The sequence below is a fragment of the Coturnix japonica genome, chromosome 5, assembly GCF_001577835.2.
Source record: "Coturnix japonica isolate 7356 chromosome 5, Coturnix japonica 2.1, whole genome shotgun sequence".
Lineage (NCBI taxonomy): Eukaryota > Metazoa > Chordata > Aves > Galliformes > Phasianidae > Coturnix > Coturnix japonica.
In genome coordinates, this window is record NC_029520.1 from 3,410,471 (window position 1) to 3,427,701 (window position 17,231).

Here is a 17,231-nt window from a genome sequence, read left to right on the forward strand (position 1 = left end):
AGATTTAGGAGCACCTCAATACCTATATATTCATATATATATATTGCTGAAAAGAATAAAAAGCTTTTGTTTTTAATTAAAATGAAATTGCTTAGTTTGGCAAGTGTGTAGGGGAAGTTTATGTTGTGGCTGCTTAATGAGGAGATAAAATGCATGGGTGTTCTGTAAGTGTAATGAAAAGGGTGTGAAGTTGTTTTGCTGGCAATGTCTGACCATCCCAGTTCCTCAGAAATGGCTGTCACTGGGAGGGTAGGACTGATTCCCACCTAAACTTTTTTCAAAGTTGGTGTTAAACTTTAATTAAATCTAAAGCTTTGTGGATTTGGGTGGTGTTTCTTTTTGCAGCTTTTGATTATTGTTCAGTTCTTCTTTATGTGCTGGCTTCTGAAAAATGGAGAATGTCTGAGGGACACAGTAGTCTAAATTACAAGAAGGAGATTATGACTTGTCTCTTCCTACAGGACTAACTGCTAACAATTGCAGATAGGGAATTTGCTTATTTGGAAAGCTTTTCTCAAGTTTGCTTCATTGTGATTTGTAAAAATGATTATTTATTTATTTATTTTAGTCTTTAAAAAAAAGAAAGGCAGGTAAGTGTAGTAAGTATAGTAAGTTCACTGCTTTCTCTGATGTGCCACTTGTTGGCAATGTTTTATGTTCTTTATGCTGTTTCTCAGTTACTAAAATGATTTTACAGTAAATACTGTGTCAAAGGATTATTTTACAAAGCAAAACAAAGCATGGAGGTGTATGAGGAGTGTTCGTTCTTTAGAAGGAAAACGTAAGGCCAATCATGTTCATCATGAGGAGTGGTTTGCCATTCTGAAGATACCTAAATGTAAGAACCATAAATGAGTTAATTTTCTGTGTGTTTTGGTACCAAGAGTCATGGTGACCCAAGTAAGTTTGCGTTGTGATGAGCTGAAATAGCCTAAACCAATGGGAAGGAAAAAAATCATGTTAGATTTGATGATTTAGATGAAAGATCAGCCTTTCTTTCTGGTGAGAATTTAACTGCAACTGTCAGCTAAAGGAGTGTGTTAAGGCTCAAATGGTGACTTGTGTCCTTACAAAGCAACAGCATGTGATCGCTACATTTTAGTGTGTATAGAGTTTTGTATTTTTAAGGTTATGAGGTTTTCTTTAGTGTTTTATGAGTACTGTGCTGTGTATTTGGTATTGTTGTGAATGACAAATCAAACTGCATGGTTTTATTAAATGATTGCCATCAGCATTCAGTTTTATAGTGGGCTTTCAGTGATGAAGAATTCTTTGTAAGGAGATACAAAATCAAGCCTGCAGGAGCAAGGAATCTAGAAGACATTGCTGTAGGCAACTGAAAGAGCTTTTGGACTGATCTTACAATGCTCTTCTCCCTGCTGGAAATGTCTTTAAATAGTGATGAGTAAGCTGAAATGATTGGCACTTCCAAATTCATTGCTCTAAGGAAGAGCACACTCTTTTCATCCATTAAATTTTTATTTAGAGAACAAATTAGACGACATTGCTACTTCAAAATAATATTTTAAAACTAAGAAATGATCTGCCAAACTACGTAGTTCTCATGAACTTTTTGTTCTGTTCCTTTTTACAATAGATTACGTTAGTTTTTTTGGAAGGATTTGAAGTGATTTGACCTCCTAACATTTTTAGTATTATTTTTTGGTCTTTTCTAGCTGAAGCTTTTTGTCTGTCTGAAGGATTTATTCAAGAAGCTGTTATTAGGTTCTTAATGCTTAAGATTCTTCATGCCCTTCTTTCTGTCAGTATCAAAGTCTTCCACCTAAAGAGAACTGTTGTTGGTGGTATTTCAGTAGTCCAGTATTTCAATAATTTCAAATATGTTTTCATATCTCACAACAGGCTGCAAGTTTTGTTCCCATGTGAATAGCATGAAACAGAAGTGGTTGTATTCCTGATGCTCTTGTATACTTAATTTCAGTTTCACAATACAAGTTTGATATTTCACCTCTTATTTTCTTTCTTTCTGTTTTTCATATTAGACATAGATGAAGGAAATAAAACTAGAGTTGAAATGATCACAAGTAGGATTTATGTTTTTTCCTTTTCTTACATAATTCTGTGTGAAGCCAATAGTAGGTTGTAAGTTACTAGTAGGAACTCATCTTTGGGATAAAATAACAATCTCATTATGTGTGTCCTGCAAGTGCATGGATTCTGTCTTGGCCATAACCCTTATAATGCAGGAATTTCTGGAATTGCCAGAAATTTAAGATCCTACATATCCTCTTGAGCTACACTGCTTCTTCAGTGCTTGCTTTATGCTGTTGTAGAGGAGCAAGGTCATGCTTTAACAGAATGGAGACATTAGCAGTTTGAGAGTTTGTACATTTTATTCTTGATATTTCTGTTTTTAAAAGAGTGGGAAGAAACACATCTGAAAAAGTAGGGTAAGTAGTAGAGAATTTAATCAGTATCACTTCTATCTGAAAAAGTAAACCAAGCACCATGTTCATCCAAGTTATACCTCACCACTAGTTCTATTTTATAAATAGAACATCTACTTTCTAGTACTACATTCAGATTTATAAAGAAAATAATTTCAGGTTTTGAGGAATCACATGTGGAGTTCTGGCGGTATGGCACTACGTAATAACTTACTTTTGTAGCTTAGTGTTCAAATCTTAAAATTAGATAGGGAGCACTGTAATTTTCTGATTATTGGTGGTCATATTTTGTCCCCATTAGCTTTTCAAAAATTAATTTTCCCCATTTGAGAGTCTTGCTCTGTATGTGAGAGGATCAGCATACTAATAGTTTCATAATGCAAAGCACAAAGCTTTTGCACAAATTTAAATAGAAGTGTTAAGGGTTTGGGTTTTTTTTGTTCCTTTCCTCTGAGTATTTGGGAGAAAAGCATCTTTAAATGTTAACAAATGAAACACAGTGCAGTGATTGGGGTAAATTTATGAACGTGGATATTCAGAATCACTTTTAGTCATGAACTGTATTGGGCTGAGAGTGGTTGAGAACTAAAGCCCTTCTCAAAATAGATCTAAGTTTAGTGGTCAGTGTGACGTTTACAGGAGATTGTAAGTGTTGGAGGCACAGGGGGATGTACGTATCCAATATAATTTTGAGGTTCTTGCCTGCTAAAGGAGTAATATGTTGTTAAGTGTAATTCACAAGCTTTCTCCTTTCTTGGTCTTAGTTTTAATCTTAAGGAAATCGCTATTCTAGGGAGTATTGTGATGCCAATACTAGTCTGGCTGTAGACAAGATGCATTGAGGAAATACTGTAGATTGGAATTGAGAATGAACTTATAGGCAGGGGAGTTCTAAGTGAAGTTTTAAGGGCTAGCATAAAAAAGCAAGCCCACAAAAACACTGTTGTAACAGGCTGTGCCATCTGATTGTTGTCTGATAATCAGCAGGGTTTACCAAGGGCCAATTGTGCCTCCCTGAATTAGAAGGCTGAAAACCATAATGGAGACTGGCTTAATGACTTTTTGCAAATAGATCTGGTCCATCCTTGCTATCTGAAATAATCACCTTCCCTTGTCACTTCTGTGTCCCTGAGAAAAATCTGAGAAAGTGTTTAAAACTAAAAGTGTTAAAATTTCAGTCATTCCCAGTCTGTTTGTGGGTAAGCACTGTAGTAAAGAGGTGGCCAATGGAGATATACTTTTAGTGAAGAAAAATAAAAACCAATTGTATGCTTATTTCTGGTGATTTTAGGATATTGTTTCATTTTGATTAAAATAGGACAGGACATGCATGATTTTCTTGGTATTAAGATGTAACCTGTAGACTTTAGGGCATGTTTTGTTAAAATAAATCTCTGTTATTTTAAGAATCCACAAATTGTGCTGGATGAAGTTTGCTCTCATGGTAACTTTTTTCTAGGCAGCCAAGCCTCTGCTGTTTCTACTGGTAGAACCTTAGGCTATATATATTGAAACAGGAAGCTAACAGGATAAAGATCTTGAAAACCATCTTAAATCTTTGCACATTAAAATTACTATTGATTGTGAGTCACAGTGATGTGACTCATCCTGAAAGTTAGATATGTCCCCAAGATGTTGCTGCGTCAGTGTCTCAGGCCACTCATAATGAAATTGGAATTAGGAATTCTTGATAAGTTTTTTTGATTTTTTTGATTTTTTTTTTAAATATGATGGGGGTTTTATTATTATTATTTTAACAAAGGTAAAGAAGGGAAAAATAAGAGACCCATATATGTGTGGGGTTTTTTCTTTACATTTTTAAATCTGAAGCTGATATTTCAGCAAACAGACCAAATGTTCTTTGGTGCAATGCTGTGGTTATATCTCATTCACGCAGAAGTATATGAAAGCTATGCACACAGTTTAGATCCTTCAGCATTATCCATCCTCCAAATTCTAGAGTGATCCCTGTTGGGGATACTTATGAATATTTATCTGAAAAATCTGCCCAGTATTCATCATTGGTCAAAAAACAAATAAAATGTTAGGCATTTATTCATATTCTTGTTCATTGTTGGGGAGTTGGACTAGATGACCTTTAATGGTCCTTTCCAGCTTCTGTGATTACTAGGAGAGGATCTAGAAGCAAATCAGGAAACTCATTTGTGCTGCTGCATAAATATGTTTGAAAAGTTGTTTATTTTGTAAATTAAGTTTTGACTACTTCATGTAATCTCACTAGCTTTGTTTCAAGGATCTAAGCAGAACTTGGAAGGAAAAGCCCTGAGTGATCAAATGCATGGACTTTCTGTCATATGGTTTATAATAGGGATTAGAAAACTGTTCTGCAGTTTGGATAAGAGATCAGAGGAAGAGGAGAAGATAAAGTGAAATGCAAATAAAGGCACTGACATGCAAAATAAAATGATTAGTCTGTTAATAATTGTATTGCTAGTGGAGGAAATTTGGCACAATTTATATTAGTAGAAACTATTGCCAAAGGATGTTATAGAGACGAAAAATGTAAAGGGATTAGGCAAACTTATGGAGTCTGTATTTGTCTACTGAGCTTTATGGTGCAGCTATGATTTCCAGGTTATGCAAGTCTGAAAGTTTCTAGATGCATTACACAGAGGAAATCATTATGTACATAGTCTTCAGCTTCTCCAGGAAAGCATTGCTGACTACTCTTTGTGAAAGCGGATTAAGCAGGCCTAGATTTACTAAATGTTCATACGCTCTGGGTAGGTGATGATATAATATTCCAAATATTTCTGTTCTGTAGTATTCAGCAAATGTTAACATACTTTAGAGACAACTACACCAGGTTTGCAGAGATTGAAATTGGGCACAGAAAGAATATGGTGAATCCTACCTTTTTATTATGATAATATATCTGGTGTTTCATTACACTGTTTTTTTCCTTCCACTTGATATTTCTGAGCATTTGCAATTATTTAGGTAAAATGGTACATCACTTCAAAACAATCGCTCTATTTTATTCACATTGTTCAGATCTATTTTATTAGAGACATTGCTAATTTGTTGATACCACTTGAATGCTTCATTTCTTAAGGGAAATGTACTCCTAGAGCCCAAAGCCTCGCAAGCAGGAGATGGAAGTGAGTGGGCTGATATTGAGAAAAACACTGTAGAGTGGCATGATATATTGATTTAGAGTATACTATCTCACATTTTAAAGAGTCAAAATTAGCTTAGGAACATGTTTAGAAACCTAACACCCCAACAGATGGAAAGCTTCTTTCCTTCCTTCTCCCCCAAAATTACCTGGCCAAGGCTAAAAGAGTGAGCCAAGGCTAAGAAGGTGTTTTTGGATGATTTTATTTCTATCTGCAAATTATTTTTTACACTTCTCAGAATAGGTTGCAGCTCTCTGCAAGGCAGAATGCATCTTCATGGCTTTTCTTATTTTCTCATCAAAAAATAAATAAAAATAAAACAGGAGTTTATTTTAATTACAGTACATACAGCCTGTTATGGTCTAGTGCGTCAAGCATTGCTATTTTGTGCCTGTGCTTAATTCCAACTTTAGATGGACATACATCATAAGTGTAGACACCTGCCTAGCTTCATTAAGGATAGTAAAAATATCCCATTGTGGGAGGATCATAAGCTGTGTTTTAGGCAGTTTGTGTGTGATCTGTGACAAGAACATACAGTGCTACGTCTTTCTCACTATCTGTATTCTTCTTCGGATGAGGAATACGTGATTCTTTCTGTCTTTGGCCCAGCATGTGCACATGTGCATGCATACAGAGTATTCCATCAATGCACATAGTAATTTAAAACAATTTTGCAATATTCACACTTTTTACAGAACCAAATAAATTCTACATAGGGATTTAAACATGTATAACTCGCAGACCATCCTATGTCCATGTCATCTTTTTTCTTTGCTCCCACTCTTTCCCCCCACCAAACACTTCTCATCACAGCTCTAAAGTCAAATTACAAGTATTTACTAGCAGACAAACTTGCAGCAAAAGGAGATTGGGCTCCTGATTTCTTTTGGTTTCAAAAGAACACGGGCAAACCTTATATATTTCAATGCAGGGATTTATTTCCTAATATGGCTTTCTTTAAGCTCAATCTTTTCTTTCCTTAAACCTGGTTGATTTCATTAATGTTAAGGTTAGATCAACAGCAAACCACTGTTTACAATAGAGTCATCCCTTTCTCAATAATGTAAAAACAGATTGTTAAAGTTGAAAATCATTTCAAAAATAATAACCAAGAAATTGTTCATATTTTCATGTGTTTTCAATACTAGTGGACATAAATCCTGTTTGTCCTCAAGCTGCTGCTTAAGGCTGCTCATCAGCTTTCATGTGGTCTTGGTCACATAGGCCTTTGTTTCTAGCCCACGTTTCCTCCTACTCAGGATGTTGTTCCTGCTGCTAGAAAAGTCATAGCCCCTACTGATTTCCATGGAACAACACTGAACATCTGAAACAGAATGACGTGGATGCTTGTAAGAATTATATTGGCATAGCAGATGTGATAATTGGGATATACAGCCTCTCAGCGTCTCTCTCTTCCACTTGCTACTTTCTGTATGGGCAGTAGTGTCTTTCCAAAGTGTCATCCATGAAGAGATCTCTTATTCCCAATTATCCCTGCCAAACTAGAAGTAGCAGTGGATATTTTCATTTCCCAAACATATAGCAGAGACAATACAAATGCTAAATGAAATTCAGTCTTGCATTTTTATTTATTTATTTTTATTATTTTTTTTTTACTAGTCTAGATTATAATTTTGAGGACAGTAGCCTTGTGTTTATCTGCAGTATTAGTGGGCTGGTATGCAGCTGTTAGAATTTTGCAGTTCATTACATTAACTGCAGCATTACATGCAGACAGGAGAGCAGATGTCCTCTGCTCAGATACTATGTTGCTGTTGAACCTCTGGAGGACAAAGACTGTGGTCAGCAAGGAAGCTTTGTCACATAGTAGCACTGTGTTGATGGTTTAGGAGTAACAGCCTTGTAATGAGGGCAGTGAACAGGCTTACAGGTCAGATGCATGTTCATGTGTGGAAAGCCAGGGATTTAGGCTTTAAGTATTCTGTTTAGCTGTTGATGGTTGAATTTCGTTTTGATGGTTTTTTCCAGCCTGATTCGTTCTATGATATTGTTCACTGATGGTTAGGTGGACCAGATGACTTTAGAAGTTCCCTTTGAACTCTAAGCTTCTATGATTCTGTGGTTACCAGATAGACTTAACTAAGGTATGTTGTTCTCAATTTTTAGGATATATTTTTATTTTTAGGATATTTTTAGGATATATATCCTAAGAATATATATCTTCTTAGGATATATATCCTAAGAATATATATCCTAAGAAGGCAAGTCATCTGTGAGATACTCTGTTGCAGCACCACGCAGGTTGGGTCACCTTGTTTGTATGTAACACACTGTTTCGTATTTTAGAACGCTGACATAGGTCCTCCTGAGTTATTGAGTGTTCAAGCCATGAAGTGAGGGGAGATTTCCTACAGGTATTTCATCCATTTGGGAACATGGGAAGTATTCCACTTTCTTCTCATTAAATTAGCATCAAAGGTATCCATTTTTCTCCACAATTCTCTTAAATGCTACTTCCTATCATTTCTGGTTGTAGTAACATGTACAACGTTAAACTGAATATGATCTTAAATCCTTGCTGTGTTTATTTACAGATGAACCAACAGCATGGTGGACCATGAAAAAATTAGTATGTTTAATGAAATAATGTTTCTCAAATAAAATAGAAGTGGAATAATTACCTGCAATCTGTGACTTGGTATTCCTGCCAGTTACACTTTATTTTAATACATGAAATTCTATGAGAAATGGCAGTTCAGTTATTCTTCCGTATCTCTAGGGAATGGACACACACAATTTAGAAAACCTGTTAGCAACTGAATCTGCTACTAATGACTGCTCTAATACATCTGTTATCAGGTAGAAAAATATATCTTTGGAGCTGTGATACTCAGATATAAGTTTCAAGGATCAAATATGAGACTTATTGTTTTGTTTTTTTCCAATAACTGTATTTCCTCAGGAGCGCAAAACATGGTAGGCTCCATAAATCTCAAAAACATAAAAACAGCAGTACTGAATGAGAGACTTCTCATGTGGCTTAGTTGCCTATTTGACATAGGGAACAGTAATATTGAGGATTTAACATAGCTCTTCTTTCAGAGATAACAGATAGGTATGGTTCAACTGGGGAATTACATTAAGTGAACTAGAACAGGAAAAATCCTTGTGTTTTGAAGAAGAACCTGAAGGCTTCCGAGACCTTCTCAGTAATCTGTGAATTTCCAAGTTTTTTCTTCTTCCTCTATTCCCCCCGCTCCCCTCCTCCCCCCTTTCAAAGATACCTGGAGGTTCATAGTCATTTTCAGTATGCTCTTTTAAATTATTATCTGTTTTTGTTGTTGTTGACAGCTATCGTGCAGAGTGTACCATTCTGTTACTATTTTACATTTGTTCTAGTTGTGCTTTGTTATCTGGATCTTAGAAACAACTGATGCAGTCTTCCAGAACCTGAGCTTTTTCCCAGTACTCACTGAAGCTAATAAGAACTGAGGGTGTACATAGTTTACAGGACCTGGCTTTTGCTCATTTTAACGTTCTTTCTTTGCTCAGCCTCCATTCAGTTTATAATGTGAGTCATACTCTTAAGAGTATTTTGGTAATTCCTTTAATTCCCCACCCCACCCTTCACCTTTTTAGGTTGTCAACTTAAACCTAGAAAAAAAAACGAACTTTGTTTTCAGTTTCCAGTCAGTAAATCTATAAAGTTAAAGAAATATAAAGGCAACTCTAGGGATATATTCTATTTTTTAGGTATCTAATCCTTATTTTTCCTGGAGGGCTAAAAACACTGAAGTCCTATTAAAAATGTGCTTTCTTTCTTGCTTTTATACACTGTTGAATGCCACCTGGGGGCAGGAAATGTCCTGAAGATGTGAGAAATGGAGGTGGCTGTCATGTTTGATTTAGTTTGTGGTTAGTGGATGTGGGGACTTAAAATAGCAAGGAACATGATTTCAGTCCTCATAGCAGCCAGTTCACCAAAACCAGTGGCTTTTGTTGTTTCTGAAAATATCTCTAAAAGGAAACAGGAAAAAAAAAAAAAAAAAAAAAAAAGGTGATAATAAGATTACGAACACACTACAAATCCACAATATTCTTTCCACATCGTATTTTACTTTGCTTTTGCTTCGAAGTATAATTTCAAAGGACAGCAGATGCAAAATAGATATATTTTCCTTTTTTTTTTTCTTTCTATCTGATCCTATACACCCTCCCTATTAATTTAGCTGTCTTTTATTTATGTCTTCATTTAATTTCTTGTTAATCTAATTAAATTTCCCAAATGAAGCTACTCATTATGGACATTTTTCATGGAGTGTTATTTTGATCTAAATTGAACTAGATAGGAATCTACTTCCTTTTGCCTGTTGACCAAAAAAGTTCCTTGAGCCAAATGGCCTTTGCAACATACTGTATTCACAAGGCTGATTAGAAGCTATGTTAGATAGTGGAGGCTCTGTGCTCTGGTGGGTGTTCTTGACAGCACTTAGGCAAATAGTTTGATAACCAAGGATGAGCATTGGTCTTATACTGGTCAGTGAGATATACTTTAACTCTGAACAGCATATTACGCTGTAGGCTGGCTGTAGATTTCCTTTGTGATATATATATTTTTTAATTTTTTTTTTCTTTGGTTTTGGTTTAATCCTAACTGGATGGGGAATCACAAGAGCTGCTGCTCTGTCTGAACTCAGCATATAGTGCCTGAGATAATTTCCCTACTTACATCAGAAACCTGAAATAGAAAACACTTTCCTTTTTCATTTTTGTTTCATTTTCCCATTTTCTTTTTTACTCCCCTTTTCCAATCTTTTTTTCTCTCCTTTTTTTTCTCCCTTTCATGTCCTTCCTTTTATTTGTTATTATTATTATTTGCTACAAGGTGGGAAATCACTTTAATCTTAGTTTCTGCTCGCTTAGTGTGGCAGGATCAAACTTCTGTTGCTGAACAATTTGTAATTAAATATAAGCATTTTCTGTATCTTATGATACCTCAACTACAAGGTAAGTGGATGTTACTATGAAGGCACAAAATTGAATTAACCTCTTATGAACCCTAATTCATGGAAGTTGAAACTAATGTATATGGAAAGAATCCAGAAAATGGACACTAATCCTATAGACTGGTGGTCATGGCACATGGTAACAACGCATTGTGTTACGTATGTACTTAGTACTAAGACAGAATAGTGCCTGCAAATAAAGCCAATGGAAGTAAGAATGTTGACACTTGTTCCTGTTTTCACAGCACCTATTCTAAAATAGAATGTTTACACTCTATTAGTTCTACTTCAGAATGCTTTAGCCTAATTTAGAGTAAAATAAAGCTGTCAAAGAAGACAGAAAGGAAGTAATTGAAGAATAGAACCTCAAGAAGCAGTTGATTCACCTATTCTGTTGTAATACATGAGAAGGTAGGGATTTAATTTCATTCAGGAGGCTTCAAGCTTACAAAATTCGGGTAAAAGCTGTGTGCCACACTCGTGCTCTGTTTTACTAAATTTAGATATTTGTGTTGGTGATTATGTGATGAAAGGTGGGCTTTTTCTCATGACAGCATGCAACTGCTGTTAACATCATGTCCATGTGAGATTCATGTTCACTGATATAAGATTTTTGCTTATTTCTGAGTTAATGTGACTTTGAATAAGATCTATAATTTGTAAGTTAGCTACCTGTAAGACCTGAGACATTAAGCACAAATAATTAAACATCAGTGTTAATAGTCCTAAGAAAGTATTCTTAATGTATGTGGTTTAGTATTTTAATGCTGGTCCTTCCAGACAATTGTGTTCTCTAAAGCGAATTCCTTGAATATTTGTTTTCCAGCTCATTTGTAGAAATTAGCAATCTAGAAATCAACAGTAAGAATGATGCAGAGGTTTTTTGGGTTTTGTTGGCTTTTCTTTTTTTTCTCTTTTAAAATTATGGTATATTTTATTTACTGAATAGTAAAAATACTTTGTATTTTTTTATTAAATTGTTCTCTCTTTCAGGTTTCAAAAACAAGCATTTGAGAACTTGTGGAGTTGCTGAGCAAAGAGGTAAGAACAATTTTATTTCTATTTAATAACAAAACTTTTTCATACTGATACTGTTCTGCATTTTAAAAATCCATTACGAATACTTTCTGCGTATCAAATAATCTTGCCAAAAAAGCAACACTAGTCAGAAGGTGATTTTCAGTGCCGAGAGGAAACCAAAAGTTTCCATAAAGTTTTATTTAGTTGGTAAAGACAAACCATTTCCAACTACTATTGAACTTAAAATTAGAGGATAATTCTGTTGTTCTGCCCAGTCTTAGGTAGTATGCCATCTTTGGCAAAGAAAAACAATGCTTTCACTCCTCACTTACGCAAACGTAACAGAATATTTTTCCCCTGAGGTGTCCCTTGTTTTGTGAAATAATTTACATTAGTCATAAGAATTAGAAATATTTTGCCAGTCAATTGACGTTGAAAGTCTCTTATTTAGCACTTTAGTGGCCAATTGTTGGCAGATTTAGGTAGCTTAGATATGAGGACTCCAGGAGCTGTCTGATCAGCAGTGAACCACTGCTCCCCTGCAGTGTGTGTACCTGTATTCCCTCCCTAGGTGACACAGTGGATAGGTACCCAGATCTTGCATTCAATGGGATCAGGAACATCAAGTGTAAATAATATATAGTCACTACCAGGGAATTCACCAAGAAAAAAGGGGGAAAAGAAGAGTTTATGATTATAACCAATATTGATTTTAGTAAATAATGTGGTTTAAGGTCTAAATAATTTTAGCAGAAGTGAGGGTCCAGAATTGTTTGCAGAGATAAAAATGAGATTATACATATAGGAAAACTGAAAATTCATAAATGTTGAAATGACATGTTGTAGAATTATCTTCGATGCACAATAAACCCTAGGGGTTTTATTCTCTTTTTATGTACACGTACATATGAGTTGCATCTCTGCATTATGTCCAACTTTTGGTTTTGCTATGGGGTCTTAAATTTCTCAGAGCTTCAGCTATCTTGTCAAGGAACAAGGATAGCTGGAATAGGAATTTAAATACTTAAAGTAGGTGTCTAAATGGAACAGCAAGGTTATTGGAATGTCTATACATTTACATATACAGTACTGCTTGCTTCTCTAGAAGGTATTTACCTGGTAAGCTTGAGCTCTCTTCCCTCAATTCCAAACTCTGTTAATGCTATTTTTGAGTATGCACGTCTTCTCACGTAGTTTAATATGAGCCTGGTTGTGGTTCCCAGACTAACAGTTGTCCTGAGTATTTCTATCTCAGTCCTCTGTCTGAAAGTGGTGATGACCACTTCTGCTGATGACTTGATATTTAACAGTCGCCTGGCATATGACAGTTAAGGGTGTATAATAGTTTGTGATATGAATGCAAGTTGTTCCTTATTTTCAAGAAAGTGTAGCTTGGCAAAATTCCTCGCAAAAACTGTATTTCATTTTAAAGCTTGGTTTTTACAGTGCTTTGTCATTCTAAGCAGAGGTCAGTGCTTTCTTGCTCTCTATATGTACTTTGCTTGCAATTTACAACAGATGAGAATGTCGTTTTTTAATGAAGTGAGTGACATTCATTAACTATCCCATGACTAATTCAAAATAAACCAGCAAAGTCTGAACAAAATAAAAATAATTGACCTACAGAGATGGTTGTCTTCTGTGAATCATCTGATGCCATCTACCTCGGGTTGGTGTTTCAGGAAAAATTAGTTGAGGATTTTTCCCTTTGTGACATGGTACAATGATAGCAGATATGTCCAACTAGTGCTTTTCCCAGTAGACAAGATATTGTAATTACTTTTAAGGAAGATCAAAGAAATGTCTGATAAAGAAACACATGAAAGAACTGTCTTGATTTTTTTGTCCAATAACTACTATACTGTTTATATAGATATATAGACCATGACTGATCTTTAAGAAATCCCCAAACAGAGAGGTTTGAGGGTTTTGTTTTGTTTTTTCTTAGAGATTGATTTAATAAACAAAAACAAACCTATGCATGGAGTAAATTTCACTCCAAGAGAACATGTGTCCAGTGCTTACTATTGGTCACATCAACATCCTTGATTCATCATTCCCTAAATTCAGTTTTAGGTGGGCAGCGTTCTCATACATCTTTACTTTTCTCCAACTTGACTTGATTTTACAGTGCACATAAATAATTCAAGTGATTTTTAAGAAAAAAATATTTATTCTGCCTGTAAACAGCTTTAAAATGTTACTAGATTCCAGTATTCTTGGTATTAGCTGAAATCTTTTTTTTTTTTTTACTTTTTTTTTTTCCTCCATTCCTTTTGCTCTAAATATGCAAAGCAAGTATTGTGTGAAGGAAACTGGGGGAAATTAGAGGAAAAGGCTTAAAATCCATAGGTAGAAGGTTGGTTTATACTGATATATTATCAGTATTCTCTTGTCACTGTCCTATGATTCTGTATTTATATGTTTCCTGGTTTGTTTCTAAGGTATGAAATCTTGGATCTTTTCTTTGTAAATGCAGTTTCATGTTTACAAAATAAATGGAGTACCTCTGCTGTCTGGAGCTGTCTGGAAGTACTTGTTCATTTTACTGGCTTTGTCTGGGGTGGTGTTAGCTTTCCAGATTTTCATTTTAGACTTCTGACTAAAACACCAAAGTGTTTTAGATATTGATGAGCGGTATCGAGGCTTTCCCTTTTTCTCATTCAATCCCATGCTGAGTAGGCTAGGATTGGGCAAAGGGGAGGAGGGGTGTGCAGCTAAGACAGCTGACCTGAGATGAGCAGAGGAGTATTCCATGCCACGTAATGTCATGTCTGGCGATAAAACCAGGAGGGAGTTTTGACAGTGAAGCCATTGCTCAAGGTTTGACTGGACATTATTCTGGTGGGGGGTGGTGATGAGTGATCTCTTTTGCATTACTTTTGTTGGTTTTCCTCTTACTTTCCTTTATTTTTAATAAGTCATAATTGACCTACAAGATTTGTCTTGATTCACCACTTCTTTCTGCTTGTGGGAGGTGAGTGAGCACCTGTCACATGCGTAATTGCTGGCTGTGGCCAATCCTACTACAGGCATGAACCTTGAAATTCCCTCTTCCATCTTATAGAATGGGAACCAGAAGTAGACAGTTTTTAAGAAGTTTTCTTGAAACTCTTGAATGCTAGGACAGAAACAACTTGTTCTTCTAATTCAAAACCTGCTTTATTTCAAGATAAAGTGAAAAAGTTGAATTTTTAGGAGAAAGTTGCATAGTTTATAAAACTTTGAGTTATACGTTTTTGCTGTATTCTCCACGTACCAAATCTGTAGAAGAGTGAACATGTCTAACGAGAAAAATGAAATAATCATGATGTAGTCATTATGTCATTTTATACATCATATCTTGGCTTTGAAATCTCTTCCATACTTTCTTCTTTTTCAGAACTTAAATTTCTCTCACACCTCAGAAATACATTTTAAGGTGTTGCCACATACTTGGGATTCACTTCCAGTTTAAGAGAAAGGTGCTAGCAAATGCTGAAGTTTTGGCAACTGATATGGAGAGATTTCACTATGGTAGAAACTACAGGCTGAAATCTAGTTAGAATCTTGGAAATTGAATGAATTCAATATGTTTCATTCTTGTATGTTTTCCTATAAAAGGGAAAAGGATACTGTAACTGTTAGTGTAAAACCCAGTAGTGTGATTTAGAACTAGAAAATGTGGCTGCAGTTCCATGTGATAAATTTACCACCGGCTCCATAAGGAGGTATGAAAAAGAAAGAATTTTACTTTACACCTGTTTGCAAGGAGAGAGGAAACTATGCTCAAAACTCAATCAAAATTCATTTTAAGATTTCTGAAATAGTTCTCTAAAACTGAGTGGATAAGAAATAAAAATCAGTGAATAAGATTTCTATCAATTTAATAAAAATTCTTTAAAATACAGTTTTGAATTCCGTACCTTGATCAGCGTATCAGCAAGGGATGCTCAGCAATTAAGTATCTGAGGCAATATCAGGTAGGGAGAGCCGTATTCCTCCTTTGATTTATTGACTACTATGTCTTGTTTTAATAGCATCTCAATTTTGACTATTACTTTATTTTGATCCCTTAGTTACATAGCATAGGAATCAGAGATTAAATCAAAGGGAAAAATAAACTTCCTGGCATCGTAGAACACCGTAAAAGAGAATATGTGTTTGAGAGCACCTGGGGCAGTGGTTTGTCTTCATCTGCTCTGCTGTTCAGAACTGTTAAATCTATGCTGCAAATCAGAGGCAGGGAGTAGGCTGGGACACATCCAGGAAAAAGGGGGAGTGATAATGTTGATATTTCTCAATTGCTAAGCCTTTCTTATACAGTAATAAATTAAACCTTGGTTCCCTATGGTGAGATTGGTGAAAAAGGATGGGACACCTGTGAATTATTTTCCACCTCTCGTGCTCTGTATAGCTCGGCAGCAGAAAATTTAGCCCTTGCTGTCAAGTGTGCATTTGGAAGCTGAAAATGTCTGAGTACTGGGCTTGCAAGTCTACTGGTTGTGATAGATTTCCGTTTCTCATGTTACTTGTGCCCCCTCCCCCCCCACCAATAATGGAGTAGATGCTGTGAAGTGGAAGGTCAGTGCAGGCAATTTCCTGGACCAGAAAAGAAGAAAAAGAAATTTTTATACTGTACTGAAATTGAAACTTAAATTTCATCAAGTTCATTCAGTAGGTTCTACAGGCAGTAGTTCTTTATTACGTGAGGAGAGGACTTTACTGATAAGGAAGTCCACTTTTTATTTTTTTTTGAGAACAGTGCATGAACTGAAGCATTTACAAGTAAATGCTGTTCTTTAGGAAATAACAAACTCTTTACAATCAATTTGTAATTAAATTTGTGAGTGGTTTAGTTGTTATTAGGGATTAGAGTAAATGTGTTTCTGTCGGTTTAACAAGTCTAGAAATTGAACAACGTCCAAGAAAAAAGTAATGAAATGGTTAAATACAACAGAGACTACCCAGAAAACTTGTTATTGGCATACAAACATTCCCTTTTTGGCTTTTTTCTTTTTTTCTTTTTTCTTCTTTTTTTTTTTTTTCCCATAAAGGAGAATTCTGCATTTTCCTGTTGCATGCTTCTACTATTCAAACAGGTGTACTCAAATTTACCTCTAGAGATTCTTCCAACAAAATTACTTCTCTAAAAATTACTTTCTCTGCTTTATATAGTAGAAACAATACATCTCCTCTCTGGAATAGCCTGGAGAAGACTCTGAGGAGAGCATATAGCAACCTTCCAGTTTCTGAAAGGTGCCTACAGGAAAGCTGGGCAGGGGCTTTTACAAGGGCGTGCAGCAACAGAATGAGAAAAAAATGGCTTTAAACTGGAAGTGGGTAGATTTAGACTAGATATGAGGAAGAAATTCTTTACTGTCAGGGTGGTGAGACAGTGGAACAGGTTGCCCAGCAAGGCTGTGGATGCCCCTACCCTGGGAGCACTGAAGTCCAGGCTGGCTGGATTATTTTTTTTCCTAAAAACCATTATATAGATTACAGCTTTAATTGTTTATTTACCACCTTCTCAAAAGCCAGTTTTGGCTTTTGATCTCATCTGGACCATGAATTGTTTGAGACTTTGCAGAACTGTGCTAACTTTTTTTTCTGTCTCTCTCTAAATAATCAAATATTGATTGTTTTAATGGAAATAAACTCTCTTCCTTGCTATTTACAATACCTAGCAAAATGGTATCTTTGTTTACTCACAT

At 35.4% G+C, this 17,231-nt stretch overlaps 1 long non-coding RNA gene across 6 annotated transcripts in view; it reads left to right on the top strand.

The window, feature by feature from the left end:
* Positions 1 to 17,231, top strand: part of LOC107314326 — a 167,263-nt gene that overhangs the window by 98,254 nt on the left and 51,778 nt on the right. For all 6 annotated transcript variants that reach the window (XR_001555339.2, XR_001555337.2, XR_001555340.2 and 3 more), the window contains one exon: positions 11,512 to 11,559. This is a non-coding gene — a long non-coding RNA (uncharacterized LOC107314326). The remainder of the gene's footprint in view (positions 1 to 11,511; positions 11,560 to 17,231) is intronic.